Below are 16,430 nucleotides of genomic sequence, written 5' to 3' on the forward strand. Positions count from 1 at the left end.
ATGTTTTGGATTGGATAACTTGGGAAAGTAGAACTACAGGCAAAACTTTTTTTTTTATCATTTTGGATAGAGTAATGCAGGCCATAGACGGGCTGTTTATTGGCCGAATTGTCGGCCCATAAACGAAAAATCGGTCGATGCCGATGCTACCAGCAATGCTCATGAAAGAATGGGACAAGAAACCAGTTTGACAGAGAAAGGGGAGCACACCATACAATGTGACAGCAATACAAATACATTATGTTTTTATTTGGATACAAATGGATACTTTTGTTGCAACCGCAAGACTTTTTCATATAAAATATAATAGCAGAAGAACGGAGCCGCCGTTCAGTGACACCTGTGCATTCCATACATCATTCTACCTGTACATTCTTCTTCTCCTTCTTCTTCTCCTTCTCCTCCTTCTTCTTCCTCTTCTTTTTCTTCTTCTTCTGCTGGCTGGCAACCTTGTAGGTCATGGCTCATGCGCAGATTTTTTTATCGGTAAAACGATTGGCCGATTTGCCCATCCTTGCCGGGAAAATCGGCTGATCGGCCGCAAATTTTCCAACATGGCCGATAAAAAAACTGCAAAAAACCCGAAAAACAGCCAGCCAATTAACCCACTAACAGTGCAAAAATCGGCCGATTTTCGACCCATCTATGGCCGGCATAAGAGAAAGGTTATAACTCCTGTCAATTTATTTTTGGCCATCTGTGTCCCATTGGGGAGATTCACCTTCACTTACTGTCCCATAACCAAAACAGGAAGTGAAAGAGGACCTGGCAGATCCCTGCGGTGTGCATTCACATGTACCACACCCCATGCGCATGTGACACACACCGTGGGCTCTGCCATGAAACTGGCAGAGACCCCATACTGTTTCTGTGCAAGATCCCGCAAGCTGCCCCCTAGGATGATTGATGTAGAAATCCCAGGAGGCAGTTCGCAGGACCACGCTCATGTGCCCTTACGGATCTTGAAGTGACCTGTTGCTTTCCTGCACGTGCACGAGGTCTGGGTATATCATCCTTTCCTAGATTAGAATTATTGATCTGAACTTTAATTAAAAAAATGAAGTATATAAAAAAAAAATTTTTCTTTGGAATAGTGTTAAAAAAAGGGTGGGATTCACTTTAAAGTGATTCTATAACTATACGATCAAAACAAAACTAAAGGCAGCCTATAGAAAAAAAAATATTTCGGGCACTTCAGAGTGTGTCAAATATCTGCTCCCCCAGGTGGTTCCTCTCAGCAGCTCCTACTGCAGTAGAGGACATAAAGGCCCATGGGGGGAACCACAGAACGTAGCAGGGGAGCAGGTATTGGACACACCCAGAAGGGTACGTCTATAATATTTTGTCTCTAGGCTGTCTTTAGTTTTAGTGGCAGGGTGACTTTAATAACCAGAATGCAAGATCTGTCAAACCACTCATGAAGGTGTCAGAAGCAGTTCACATCCGTCATCCCAGGAGACGAAGGCCATCATCCACCTCCAGGCATGGCAGACCCTTCTCTTCATCGGACAGCTTTCTCCTGGATTTTCTAATTGCTGGACCAACTGTGATTTATGTCCCGTGCAGTGCAATGCAGCATTAATCAGGGGGACACACTACTGGTAATCCCTTGGCTTAGCTCCAAGCATGTCACAAACTGTGCTGACACAGGAGAGAGACTTTACCGTGAAGGAAGGAGCACCAGTATAAAGCACACATGTCTAGGAATTAAATACAAATGATACAATCTCTTGTAACAGTTTGCTATCATTCACAATTCCTTATTGATCCATGCTGGCCTGGTGAATCATCAATGAATTTGGGAACATTCACTGCTACAAGTACATCAGATGGGAGCCAAACACCTAGAAATAAATGTATGAAAAATGCCACATTAGTTGTGTGCCGACCTTTGCTAATCTCTCATACATTATGAAATGTGCTAAGCTGAACGGGCGGCATTGGGAAACCCAGGCTTTACGTTACTGGATGATGCAGTAATGACTTTACGGAGAGAGGTATGTTGGCTGGTAGGATGAGCAGGCCATGATGATCTGCCGTAGCATTATGATGTCTCGCCAACTATTGAGTTGGTCCCCCATTTCCTGCCAAAAGCCCTGACCTGTCGAGGCATTGATGCCACCAGACCTCTGAAGATGTGTTGTGGTCTCTGGCACCAAACCATCAGTAGCAGTCCTGTAAGTTGTGAGGTGGGCCTCCATGGATCAGACTTGTTTTTCCAACACATCCCACAGATCCTCGGTTGGATTCAGATCTGGAGAAGTTGGGGGCTAATTTAACATCTCAGATTCATTGTTGTGTTCCTCAAACCATTTTTGCAGTGTAGTAGGGTACATAATCCTGCTGAAAGAGGGCATTGTCAGCATGGAATACTGTTTCCATAAAGGCGTGTACTTGATCAGCAACAATGTTCAGGTAGGTGGTACATGTCAAAGTAACATCCAGAAGAATGGAAGGACTCAAGGTTTCCCAATACCCAAACCATCACACTGCCTCTGCCAGCTTGCTTCTTCTCATAGTGCTGGGACCATCTCTTTCCCAGGTAAGGAGGTAAGCGGTCATCAACATGATGTAAAAGTAAATATGATTCATTAGACCAAACCACCTTCTGACATTGCTCCGTGGTCCAGTTCTGATGTTCACATGCCCATTGTAGGCATTTATGGCTGTGGACACGGGTCAGCATGGGCAACCTGCAAGTACGCAGCCCAATAGACAACAGACTGTTGCTGTCTAATATATCCCACTGACTTTCAGATGCCCTTGTAACAAGATAATCAAAGTTACTGCTGTGCTGATCAGTGTGTATATACACTATATTGCCAAAAGTATTGGTCAGCCTGCCTTTACAGGCACATGAAATTTAATGGCATCCCAGTCTTAGTCCGTAGGGTTCAATATTGAGTTGGCCCCGCCCTTTGCAGCTATAACAGCTTCAACTCTTCTGGGAAGGCCGTCCACAAGGTTTAGGAGGGTGTCTATGGGAAGGTTGGACCATTCTTCCAGAAGCACATTTGTCAGGTCAGGCAGTAATGTCGGATGAGAAGGCCTGGCTAGCAGTCTCCTAATTCATCCCAAAGGTGTTCTATCAGGTTGAGGTCAGGACTCAGGACTTGTCAGGCCAGTCAAATTCCTCCATGTGCAAACAAAGGCACGCAGACAGAAGGAGAGAGCAGAATATACAGAGAGATGATGTCAACAGTCTGCTGCATCTCCTTTCACTGTCCAGTCACAGGCTGGGGAATACACAAGGGCTGTAAGTGTCATTTACCTGCAGTAGAGAAAGATCAGGTCCCCTGCCCTGCCAGACATGACTGCCCTGCATGGCAGAACTGTGTAAATCTCAGAACTGCATGAATAGTTGTTCATGTGCTATCAAAGAACATACAAACAGGAGAGAGCAAAGAGATGAACACATTAGTCTGCTACTTTTCACTGTTCATTCACAGACTGCAGAGAAAGACCCGGTCCCTTGCTCTGCATGGCAGAGCTGTTTAAATCTCAGGACTGGATAAAGAGTTGCTCATTTGCTAATAAAGAACATACAGACAGGAGGAGAGAGCAGAGAGATGAACTCATTTTGCTGCTTCTCTGTTCACTGTTCATTTACAGGCTATATATAAACATCATGTCCCCAGCCCTGCCAGATAGAACTATGCAGCATGGCAGCGCTGTGTAAATATCAGGACCGGATGGACCGAAATACAAATCATTTGGCAGCTAAGATATGTTTCATACATGTATTTCATCTTTCTATTTTGTTGTTTGCCTGGAGTTCACCTTTATCCAACCAATAGAGTCAGGACCTGGTCCCATCCTATCTCAGCAGGGAGCTCTCTGTCAAGTAAACTCATTGCACCGTTCTCCTATATTCTCCTTCCTGCAACCCCTAAAAGAATGAAAAGATCAGTTCTCCAGTCCTGCCAGACAGGGCTATGCAGTGTGCCAGTGCTGTGTAAATGTCAGGACTGAATGAACAGTTGCTCATCTGCTAACAAAGGGCATACAGACAGAAGGAGAGAGCAGAGAGATGAACTTATCAGTCCACTGCTTCTCTTTTCACTGTTCAGTCAGAGGCTGCAGAGAAAGATCAGGTCCCCTGTCCTGCATGGCAGAGCTGTTTAAATCTCAGGACTCGGTGAAGAGTTGCTCATTGGCTAACAAAGGACATACAGACACCAGGAGAGAGCAGAGAGATGAACTCGTCAGTCTTCTGCGTCTCCTTTCACTGTTCATTCACAGACTATAGAGAAAGATTAGTTCCCCTGCCGTGCCAGAAGGACTATGCAGTGTGGCAGCGCTGTGTAACTGTCAGGACTGGATAGACCAAATTACAAAATCTTTCGGCAGGTAAGGTATTTCATATGGTAATAACTCACCCAAGCAGAGAAGCTACTCTGATTATGTGAGTTATTACCTGCTTTGGTAGTCTGCTCTTTGCTTCTTCAAGCTGTTCTTAGGTTTACACCCACACCTTATTTTTGGTGAGTCTGAGAGCTCGATATAAGGTCACCCCCCTTGCTATGGTGGCACCAGTCAATTTATATTCTGGTATTTCATATATATATACAGTCATGGCCGAAATTGTTGGCACCCTTGATATTTTTCCTGAAAATCAAGTATTTCACACAAAAAAGGTATTGCATTAACACATGTTTTGCTATACACATGTTTATTCCCTTTGTATGTATTGGAACAAATATAAAACAGAGGCAGAAAAGCAAATATGACATAATGTCACACAAAACCCCAAAAATGGGCTGGACAAAAGTATTGGCACCCTTAACTTAATATTTGGTTGCACACCCTTTGGAAAACATAACTGAAATCAGTCGCTTCCTATAACCATCAATAAGCTTCTGACACCTCTCACCCGGAATTTTGGACCACTCTTCCTTTGCAAACAGCTCCAGGTCTCTCTTATTGGAAGGACACCTTTTCCCAACAGCAATTTTAAGATCTCTCCACAGGTGTTCAATGGGATTTAGATCTGGGCTCATTGCTGGCCACTTCAGAACTCTCCAGCGCTTCTTTGCCATCCATTTCTGAGTGCTTTTTGACGTATGTTTGGGGTCATTGTCCTGCTGGAAGACCCAGGATCTTGGACGCAAACCCAGCTTTCTGACACTGGGCCCTACAGTGCGACCCAAAATCCTTTGGTAATCCTCAGATTTCATGATGCCTTGCACACAGTCAAGGCACCCAGTGCCAGAGGCAGCAAAACAACCCCAAAACATCATTGAACCTCCACCATATTTTACCGTAGGTACTGTGTTTTGTTCTTTGTAGGCCTCATTCCGTTTTCGGTAAACAGTAGAATGATGTGCTTTACCGAAAAGCTCTATCTTGGTCTCATCTGTCCACAAGACGTTTTCCCAGAAGGCTTTTGGCTTACTCAAGTACATTTTGGCAAACTGTAGTCTTGCTTTTTTATGTCTCTGTGTCAGCAGTGGGGTCCTCCTTGGTCTCCTGCCATAGCGTTTCATTTCATTTAAATGTCGACGGATAGTTCGCGCTGACACTGATGCTCCCTGAGCCTGCAGGACAGCTTGAATGTCTTTGGAACATGTTTGGGGCTGCTTATCCACCATCCGGACTATTCTGCGTTGCAATCTTTCATCAATTTTCCTCATCCGTCCACGACCAGGGAGATTAGCTACAGTGCCATGGGTTGCAAACTTCTTGATAATGTTGCGCACTGTGGACAAAGGCAAATCTAGTTCTCTGGAGATGGACTTGTAACCTTGAGATTGTTGATATTTTGCCACAATTTTGGTTCTCAGGTCCTCAGACAGTTCTCGTCTCCTCTTTCTGTTGTCCATGCTTAGTGTGGCACAGACAGACACACAATGCAAAGGTTAAGTGAACGTCTCTCCTTTTTATCTGCTTTCAGGTGTGATTTCTATATTGCCCACACCTGTTACTTGCCCCAGGTGAGTTTACAGGAGCATCACATGCTTGTAACATTCTTATTTATCCGCAGTTGTGAAAGGGTGCCAATACTTTTGTCCAGCCCATTTTTGGAGGTTTGTGTGACATTATGTCGAATTTGCTTTCTTTCCTCCCTTTTTTTGTTTTGTCCCAATACACACAAAGGGAATAAACATGTGTATAGCAAAACATGTGTTAATGCAATACGTTTCGTGAGAAATACATGATTTCCTGGAGAAATATCAAGGGTGCCAACAATTTCGGCCATGACTGTATATAGCGCTGTGTAAGTGTCAGGACTGGATGAACAGTTGCTCATGTGCTAACAAAGGACACACAGACAGGAGGAAAGAGCAGAGAGATGAACTCATCAGTCCGCCTCTTCTTCTTTCACTGTGCATTCACAGGCTGCAGAGGAAGATCAGGTACCCCTGCCCTGCCAGACAGGACTATGCAGTGTGCCAGCGCTGTTTAAATCTCAGGACTCAATGAAGAGTTGCTCATTGGCTAAGAAAGGACATACAGACACCAGGAGAGAGCAGAGAGATGAACTCGTCAGTCTTCTGCTTCTCCTTTCACTGTTCATTCACAGACTATAGAGAAAGATTAGTTCCCCTGCCATGCCAGAATTACAAATCCTTTGACAGGTAAGGTATTTCATATGCTAATAACTCACCCAAGCACAGAAGCTACTCTGATTGGGTGAGTTATTACCTACTTTGGTAGTCTGCTCTTTGCTTCTTCATGCTGTTCTTAGGTTTACACCCACACCTTATTTTTAGTGAGTCTGAGAGCTCGATATAAGGTCACCCCGCCTTGCTATGGTGGCACCAGTCAATTTATATTCAGGTATTTCATATATATATGTATAGTGCTGTGTAAATGTCAGGACTGGATGAACAGTTGCACATGTACTAACAAAGGACACACAGACAGGAGGAAAGAGCAGAGAGATGAACTCATCAGTCCGCTTCTTCTTTTTTCACTGTGCATTCACAGGCTGCAGAGAAAGATCAGGTACCCCTGCCCTGCCAGACAGGGCTATGCAGTGTGCCAGAGCTGTTTAAATCTCAGGACTCAATGAAGAGTTGTTCATTGGCTAACAAAGGACATAGAGACACCAGGAGAGAGCAGAGAGATGAACTTGTCAGTCTTCTGCTTCTCCTTTCACTGTTCATTCACAGACTATAGAGAAAGATTAGTTCCCCTGCCATGCCAGGCAGAACTATACAGTGTGGCAGAGCTGTGTAAATCCCAAGACTGGATGAACGGAAATCCAAATCCTTCGGCAGGTAAGGTATCTCTTGTGCATTTCATCTGTCTACTTAGCTGTTTGCCTGGAGTTCAGCTTCCAACCAACCGAGACAGTCTGGTCCTGGCCCGTCCTTTCCCAGCAGGGAGCTCTCTGTCCAGTAAACTCATTGCACCGGTTCTCCTGTATTCCTGCAATACTTAAGGAATGAAAACATCAGCTTTGAGGTCCATGCAGAAATCCTGTGCAAGCTGCCGATACATTATGCAGGTTTTTTTTTTTTAAATGGGAACCCCCCCCCCCCCCCATCCCTTTCATTTTGGAGTGCGGAATCCCTTGAATACAGAGGACAGATGCGGGGATCCCAGAGCAGCCAGTGCACAAGATAGATCTGCAGAGTAATTAGTGAGTGTTTTGTATCCTCCCTCCCATCCAATGGGATTGAGATCCCGTCTTTCTCTCCCCCGGCAGCTTTTCACCCCTGAAGGAGTTGGATGCGTTTTGTTGGAGTCAGTAGACGCGCAGCCCCCTCTGTGTGTCAGATGAGAGCTGCTTGCTGCTCCAGTAAGTGCAGCTTCACACACACACACACACGCACACACACACACACACGCGCAGGCACGCAGCGGATGCCTGCAGTGACAGCACTTGACTCAGGCTGCCCGTCTGCTGGACGAGCGACGCAGAGATGCAAAGCTTATCCTGACCCGTCAGCGCTCGCCTCACCTGAGCGGACCCAGGGACCGTGCAAGACACAGAACAGGGGACCTTGCCTGCAGGTACGTCAGCACACATATATTTTTTTAAACGTGGTTATAAATCTATTAATATCTCTGCAGCAGCAGCAGCAGTAGTAGCACCGCATTCCAATGCAGGCGTAGTTAAAGGATCATTCCACCCAAAAATTATGTTTCAGTTGTGGGTGAGGGCAGGCGGGCTGAATCTATCACTTGGAGAGATGTTCTCCCAACACCCAAGCCATGGAGTCTTACTCCTCCTGCTGCATCCAGTTCTGTTGCTGCAGGGGTTATGGCTGTCGGAGGAGATTCACCCTCTCTATGTGTCCCGGTGACCAATTCTCTTGCTGCATTTTCTGTAAGGAAAAGTGCAGCAGAGGGAGTGAGACCCTTTTCTAGCGGCAGGGAAAGGAAAAGCAAGCGGGTGATTTAACCCAACCACTCAGAGTGGAAATATTAGTTTAGGGTGGATTAACTTTGTAATGCTAGCGTGGAAAGGGATATTATACCAATTAAAACAAACAAAAGTTGACCTCTGATTGGTTAGTGTGGGCCGCTGTTCTCTATTCAAATGGCCCGTCGCCTAATCCAGTTGGTGGGATAGATATACTTTTTTTCAAGAATCATCAGCCTTCAGGTCGTGTTAGTTTTCTCGGTCAAGCAAATGACGATCGTTCGAAGACTTGACATCGTTTGGCCTGTCCTGGGTTCAATTCATTTTCTAAGTCTTGTACCAGCCGGCATTAACTACTATCTATATCCACTGGAACCGGTCTGTGCATTGCAGCCTGGCAAGAGAGCAGGTGCCCACATTGACATGCATTTCACTGCAGCTGCTACCTGCTCTGCCCCCAGGTCTGGGCACTGACTGGCACAATCACAATCTCCGCTCTGGTGCCCTCCTCTGTCTGCATTGCAAAAGGTGACTGTTACGGCAGAAAGTCGATTGGATGCTATTGTAAAGCAGATAGAAAGGAACTGACTACAGAGGAGAGAGAGGGAGGCTACAGATCCCAGCAGGGACATGGGATGGACTACAGTATATATATATTGAAAGCGAGAGAGAGAACTACAAGTCTCAGCAAGGGATTGACTACAGTACGCATGTATATGGAGAAAAAGGAACTACATGTTCCAGCAGTAACAAGAGATTGACTACAGTAGATATGTATATGGAGAAATAAGAACTACATATTCCAGCAGTAACAAGATATTGACTAGAGTAGATATGTATATGGAGAAATAAGAACTACATATTCCAGCAGTAACAAGATATTGACTAGAGTAGATATGTATATAGAGAAATAAGAACTACATGTTCCAGCAGTAACAAGAGATTGACTAGAGTAGATATGTATATAGAGAAATAAGAACTACATATTCCAGCAGTAACAAGAGATTGACTATAATAGGTATGTATATGGAGAAATAAGAACTACATATTCCAGCAGTAACAAGAGATTGACTAGAGTAGATATGTATATAGAGAAATAAGAACTACATGTTCCAGCAGTAACAAGATATTGACTAGAGTAGATATGTATATAGAGAAATAAGAACTACATGTTCCAGCAGTAACAAGAGATTGACTAGAGTAGATATGTATATAGAGAAATAAGAACTACATATTCCAGCAGTAACAAGAGATTGACTAGAGTAGATATGTATATAGAGAACTACATGTTCCAGCAGTAACAAGAGATTGACTAGAGTAGACATGTATATAGAGAAATAAGAACTACATATTCCAGCACAGGGGCAGACTGACCATTTGGAAACTCGGGCACTGCCCAAGGGCCCGGGGTCAGTAGGGGGCCCCATGAGATGCCCCTGGTACCTTTTTCATAGGCTTTTTTGAGTTTGGGCAAGGACACAGGGGCCCCATGATCCCCTATTGCCCGGGGGCCCCATGAGTTGTCAGTCTGCCCCTGTTCCAGCAGTAACAAGAGAATGACTAGAGTAGATATGTATATGGAGAAAAAGGTACTACAAATCCCAGCAAGTACAGGTTATTGACTACAGCAGGTATGTATATGGAGAAGAATGAAGTACATATTCCTGCAGTAACAAGAAACTGATTAAAGTAGGTATGTATATGGAGAAAAGGGTACTACAAATCTTAGCAAGTACAAGGGATTGACTACAGCAGGTAAAAGGAAGTACATGTTCCAGCAAGTACAAGGGATTGATTACAGTAGACAGGGCTTTCTTTTTCTCAGAGAATAGGTGCAGGAACTCCCCCCTTCTGAGTCACCCCTTGTTTCTGCCCTCTTACCCACCTCCGAGCACCATCCCTTGGTTCCTACGTCTACCCACCTCCCCGCACTGCTACAGAGCCAAGTATCATTTTATATAGAATTTAATGATTACAAGAAAAGCAGTAAAATAGATTCCATGCAGCCAGCAACAATAGCCCCGCTCCAGCAACAGCAGATTCCCCCAGCAACAATGGACCCCCGCAGCAAAATACCACCCCAGCAGCAACAACACATCTTCCCTCAACCGTAGATCCTTTTCGGCAACAACTGACCTTCCAGTAACAATAGACCACCATGCAAAAATAGATCCCCTCCAGTGACAACAGATCCCCCCAGAAGCCATCATCAATAGACCCGCCAGCACACCCCAGCATCCCTTGCCATTACTTACATTCAGTGCTGGAGGTGCAGGAACTGCGTTCCCCCACGTTTCTGCTGAAAAAAGCCCTGACAGTAGGTATGTATATGGAGAAAAAGGAACTACAAATCCCGGCAAGTACAAGAGATTGATTACAGTAGGTATGTATATGGAGAATAAGGAACTACAAATCCCAGCAAGTACAAGAGATTGATTACAGTAGGTGATGGCTGTTGAAGGTATGACGCGTCGGGGAGATTGACTTCAGTAGGTATGTATACGGAGAAGAAGGAACTACATACTCCAGCATTACAAAGTGACTGACTACAGCAGATATGTATATGGAGAAAAAGGTACTACAAATCCCAGCAAGTACAGGTTATTGACTACAGCAGGTATGTATATGGAGAAGAATGAAGTACATATTCCTGCAGTAACAAGAAACTGATTAAAGTAGGTATGTATATGGAGAAAAGGGTACTACAAATCCCAGCTAGGAAAAGGGATTGACTACAGCAGGTATGTATATGGAGAAGAATGAAGTACATATTCCTGAAGTAACAAGAAACTGATTAAAGTAGGTATGTATATGGAGAAAAGGGTACTACAAATCCCAGCAAGTACAAGGGATTGACGACAGCAGGTATGTATATAGAGACAAAGAAACTACAAATACCAGCAAGTACAGGTTATTGACTACAGTAGGTATGTATATGGAGAAGGAACAACATATTCCAGCAGTAACAAGTGACTGACTACAGTAGATATGTATATGGAGAAAAAGGTACTACAAATCCCAGCAAGTACAGGTTATTGACTAAAGTAGGTATGTATAAGGAGAAGGAGCTATATATTCCAGCAGTAACAAGTCACTGACTACAGTAGATATGTATATGGAGAAAATGGAACTACAAATCCCAGCAAGTACAAGAGATTGATTACAGTAGGTATGTATATGGAGAAAATGGAACTACAAATCCCAGCAAGTAAAAGTGACCGACTACAACAGATATGTATGAGAGGAAGGAACTACATATTCCAGCAGTAATAAGGCACTGGCTACAGAAGGTATGTATATGGAGAAAAGGGTACTACAAATCCCAGCAAGTACAAGGGATTGACTACAGTAGGTATGTATATGGAGAAAAAGGAACTACAAATCCCAGCAAGTACAAGAGATTGATTACAGTAGGTGATGGCTGTTGAAGGTATGACGCGTCGGGGAGATTGACTTCAGTAGGTATGTATACGGAGAAGAAGGAACTACATACTCCAGCATTACAAAGTGACTGACTACAGCAGATATGTATATGGAGAAAAAGGTACTACAAATCCCAGCAAGTACAGGTTATTGACTACAGCAGGTATGTATATGGAGAAGAATGAAGTACATATTCCTGCAGTAACAAGAAACTGATTAAAGTAGGTATGTATATGGAGAAAAGGGTACTACAAATCCCAGCTAGGAAAAGGGATTGACTACAGCAGGTATGTATATGGAGAAGAATGAAGTACATATTCCTGAAGTAACAAGAAACTGATTAAAGTAGGTATGTATATGGAGAAAAGGGTACTACAAATCCCAGCAAGTACAAGGGATTGACGACAGCAGGTATGTATATAGAGACAAAGAAACTACAAATACCAGCAAGTACAGGTTATTGACTACAGTAGGTATGTATATGGAGAAGGAACAACATATTCCAGCAGTAACAAGTGACTGACTACAGTAGATATGTATATGGAGAAAAAGGTACTACAAATCCCAGCAAGTACAGGTTATTGACTAAAGTAGGTATGTATAAGGAGAAGGAGCTATATATTCCAGCAGTAACAAGTCACTGACTACAGTAGATATGTATATGGAGAAAATGGAACTACAAATCCCAGCAAGTACAAGAGATTGATTACAGTAGGTATGTATATGGAGAAAATGGAACTACAAATCCCAGCAAGTAAAAGTGACCGACTACAACAGATATGTATGAGAGGAAGGAACTACATATTCCAGCAGTAATAAGGCACTGGCTACAGAAGGTATGTATATGGAGAAAAGGGTACTACAAATCCCAGCAAGTACAAGGGATTGACTACAGTAGGTATGTATATGGAGAAAAAGGAACTACAAATCCCAGCAAGTACAGGTTATTGACTACAGCAGGTATGTATATGGAGAAGAAGGAACAACATATTCCAGCAGTAATAAGAGATTGACTACAGTAGGTACGTTTATGGAGCAAAATAAACTACATATTCCAACAGTAGCAAGAGATTAAATACAGTAAAGGAACTACAGATATCAGCAGGCCAAAACAGGCAGAGTAATGCAGGCAAACCACAATGAAGCTATGACTGAAGCCATTTAGTATGTAAATCATCCTAGGTGTCTAAATGCCTGGGATTATTTAATGAGTCGAATACATGCAGTAATATTTGCATAATAGCATAGAGAAGCCTGATGGGACTCTATACAAAAGCAAATTTTGTTCAGTAGAGCCGAAGACTCTCAGAAGTTTCAATATATGTATTTTCAGCTGTTCAGGTAATATTACCTCATTGGCCCTAAAAACGATTTTTTTAGCTGGAGCTGAGATGAATCGCTAGATCCATTTAGACCCATTGTTAGCATGCTGTGTATACAGATATTGGTGCAACAGCCATTCTTATGTATTATATTGTGATTACTAGTTCTGCCACTAGGTGGTGGTGTTGTGTTTGATGCTTGCTAGGTTTTTCCTAGTGAAACTATATGGTTATGATGTCATTTCCTGTTTCTGGAGTCCTGTTGGTTCTAATAAAACTAGCTAGGGTTCAGCCATGTGTTTACAACTGTGCCCTCCCATCATATAGTGCCTCAAGCCAGTTGGCAATCCATAGCCCTACCATGTGGATCCAGTGAAAGGCTCATTGCTGGTCTGATTATGCTACATCAGGGTTATGCCCCGATGTGGATGGTCCAAGGCCTACTTCTACAATTCTTTCACATGTAGACATGCTGAGCTTGGTTTTCCCCAGGACAACATCCACAGTCTATTGAGTGTTCCTCTCGGATCCTCTGTACACAGAGACTTCACACTGCCATCATTCCAGGGCAGGAGCAGAACACTCAGTACTCCAGAATGGCCGTGGGATGGGCACTGATTACTCCAACCCTTGCTGCACAGACTCCATAAGGGTGCCAAGCACCTTCTCTACTTGACCATCCCACTCTCACTGACCTAGGAAGCCTCTCGACTATAGTCATTTGCCTATAATGAGACAAAGTAAATCATGGTGCCAATTCTAACAGGAGCCATCTCTGGGAAATACTAACTCCGCCCAATGACTCTGCCTAAGACTTCCCACTGACCCTTAAAGTGTTACTAAACCCGCAACAGTAAAATCAGTCTGTATATGCAGTATAAGCATGCTTGGTATATTCACTGTGGAACCTCAAGGGGGTTAATCCTCTGCATTGTGTAAAGAGGCAGTTTGATCCTGTCTTCTCTGCTCCTCCTCTTGTTCAAATGTCCACATCTTATCTCCTGTAAAGACAGTCTAAACCGTAGCTATTCTGCACATGCTCAGTTTTGTGTGTATTGCTAGAGAGGTTTTTTTTTTTCTTTGGAGAGTGCATGTGATCAGCACAGGGCCAATTAGACAGAGGTCATGCGTTTTGCATCCTCCTAGAGCAGAAAGAAAACATCTCCTACAAACTTTAACCAGTACTCTGCTGGACACTAATAGAAGTCACAAGACTGCTTTAACTGCTGATGAGAAAAGGTATTTAGCAGTTTATATTTACTAAAATAATTGCATTTCCATGTTCTGTGTACTGTGGGAGATCAGATATAGTGAATGCAGGGTCCGGGGAGAGCGGATATAGTGAATGCAGGGTCCGGGGAGACCAGATATAGTGAATGCAGGGTCCGGGGAGACCAGATATAGTCAATGCAGGGTCCAGGGAGACCAGATATAGTGAATGCAGGGTCCGGGGAGACCAGATATAGTGAATGCAGGGTCCGGGGAGACCGGATATAGTGAATGCAGGGTCCGGGGAGACCAGATATAGTGAATGCAGGGTCCGGGGAGACCAGATATAGTCAATGCAGGGTCCAGGGAGACCAGATATAGTGAATGCAGGGTCCGGGGAGACCAGATATAGTGAATGCAGGGTCCGGGGAGACCGGATATAGTGAATGCAGGGTCCGGGGAGACCAGATATAGTGAATGCAGGGTCCGGGGAGACCAGATATAGTGAATGCAGGGTCTTGGGTTTAGTAACTCTTGAAATACTTTAAAGCCCTTGAAAACTAACTGACAGTCTCATTTTTACTTATTTATTTCAGGTACTTATATATTGCTGTCAATTTACGCAGCGCTTTACATATATTGTACATTCACATCAGTCCCTAACCCTCAAGGGGTGTACAATCTAAGATCCCTAACTCACATTCATACATACACATACTAGGGACAATTTAGACAGGAGCCAATTAACCTACCAGCATGTCTTTGGTGTGTGCAAGGAAACCGGAGTACCCAGAGGAAGCCCACTCAGGCACAGGGAGAACATGCAAACTCCAGGCAGTAACATTGTACTACTTTGGGGAAGTGATCAGAATTTTCTTTTTTTTACACAATTTGATTGCTTATAGCAAAGAATTTCTTTGCTATAAGCAAGCATTTAACTGAATGAAATCGATTCATTCAGGGTTTTTTTGTTGTGATTAGCTGTGATTGGCCACGGCTAATCAAATCACACAGGTAGGCTGTGATTGGCCCAGCATGTGCATGTGATCGCTATGACCATTCACAGTTAGACACATTTGTATACAATGGATGGCATGAAAGGAAGCCATCCATTGTATACAACTGTCATGTGACCTTTTGTGATTGGTCACAGCAGTTCACATAGTACTGGCAACGGGCCGGTACACAGATCTCTACACGGCCAGAGACAGATCTAGCCGCAGCATGGCCCTACGGGCACACACAAAGCGTGATCTGGGAAGGACGTCATATGACTCCCTCCCGGAGAGACGAAGTGTTCGCCCAGCCGTCATTTGACCATAGGACAGGCGGCAAGTGGTTAAAGGCACAGGAGCGCACTGGACACCCAGGATATAGCACAATGGCATCTAAGGTGTCCAATGCACCTCTTACCAGTATATCAACAGTACAAAAAAAGTTGGGAATTTTTCTCTTTGATGTTTGACATGCATCACCCTTCCATGTGCTCCTTACTGTGAAGGCCAGTTATAGATTGAGGTAGCTGCCATTTTTTTGTGCTGCTGGTTCATAAATATCATTCAGAGTTTTGTGGATTTATGAAAAGGCCAAGCCACTAGTGACTCTTCCAAATTTCTCTATTGTGCAGCAACAGTTACCCGGGTTAGGACCAACATTAACAGTGCCAAGGGGGCTTGAGCAGTTGTAGCAATAGTTAAAAAAGAAACCAAAAAATGGTAATAAAAGCTGTGTTAGGACCCCCAAAGATGTTATAATTTGTCCCAACTTTTGTCACGGTCACGATTGGACAGCTTGGTCTGCATCTACACAGGGAGAAAAATTATACAGAAAAATAAGTAAAATGTAAAAAAGGGAATTCATACTCTGAATAATTATGTGACCAAAAGAAGTCTGATGACCCCAGAATGTGTAGGTAGAATGGGGACGGTTGTATTGCACACATTTCTCCAAAATTCACAAGTCAATGACAAAAAGGGTCAAATTTAAATTTCATGTCTGTGGTGGGCCTCCAGAAAAGGTTATACATTAGACACGGCCAGGGGCAGACTGACAACTCATGGGGCCCTCGAGCAATAGGGGATCATGGGGCCCCTGTGTCCTTGCCCACACTCAAACCACACCCAAAAAAGCCTATGAAAGGTACCAAGGGGTATCTCATGGGA

General features: G+C 43.8%; 1 protein-coding gene across 1 annotated transcript in view; it reads left to right on the forward strand.

Moving 5' to 3' along the window:
• Nucleotides 1-7,566: 7,566 nt before the first annotated feature.
• LOC149458530 (testis-expressed protein 2-like) overlaps nt 7,567-16,430 on the forward strand; it is a 72,321-nt gene continuing 63,457 nt past the window's right edge. The window contains exon 1 of the mRNA XM_089682115.1: nt 7,567-7,962. The gene's annotated coding sequence lies outside the window, so the exon portion shown is untranslated. The remainder of the gene's footprint in view (nt 7,963-16,430) is intronic.

The sequence above is a fragment of the Staurois parvus genome, unplaced genomic scaffold, assembly GCF_062004578.1.
Source record: "Staurois parvus isolate SC_StPar_1 unplaced genomic scaffold, SC_StPar_1.0 ptg000285l, whole genome shotgun sequence".
NCBI classification, from domain to species: Eukaryota; Metazoa; Chordata; class Amphibia; order Anura; family Ranidae; genus Staurois; species Staurois parvus.